Source organism: Penaeus monodon, chromosome 15, assembly GCF_015228065.2.
Source record: "Penaeus monodon isolate SGIC_2016 chromosome 15, NSTDA_Pmon_1, whole genome shotgun sequence".
Taxonomy (NCBI): Eukaryota; Metazoa; Arthropoda; class Malacostraca; order Decapoda; family Penaeidae; genus Penaeus; species Penaeus monodon.
In genome coordinates, this window is record NC_051400.1 from 7436809 (window position 1) to 7437201 (window position 393).

At 29.0% G+C, this 393-nt stretch overlaps 1 protein-coding gene across 1 annotated transcript in view; it reads left to right on the forward strand.

Annotated features, from left to right (window-relative positions):
• The window catches only part of LOC119581721 (neurogenic locus notch homolog protein 1-like), a gene marked incomplete in the record, with an annotated part of 24689 nt that overhangs the window by 1941 nt on the left and 22355 nt on the right, over positions 1-393 (forward strand).

A 393-nucleotide genomic window follows, 5' to 3' on the forward strand; every position in this document is an offset into this window, starting at 1 on the left:
GCATATTCCTTTTGCATAATTTCAATCTGTGACGTTTTCGTTTTATATGTCATATATTTCGTTTCATTTCATATGCGTTATATATTTGGTCTTTGGTTCTTGACGCATAACCCTTTCCTTCTTTACATTTTATCTACTTTTATATATCTTATTTTCATACACTACCTGTAACCTTCTCTTCTAATCTTAGGTAGTATAAGGATTAAAGTGTTGATCTGTGATACATAATACTTAATACGGCTTTTGTAAACATTACTTCCTTGTCGTCCTATTTTCATGTCAAAAAATCACATTCTCTATGGAGTGTTTATAAACTAAATTCGATTCAGATATTTCTTCAGTCAAACTACTGTATGTCGAGATTCGTCTTTTTTTTTCTTTTTTTATGATAAT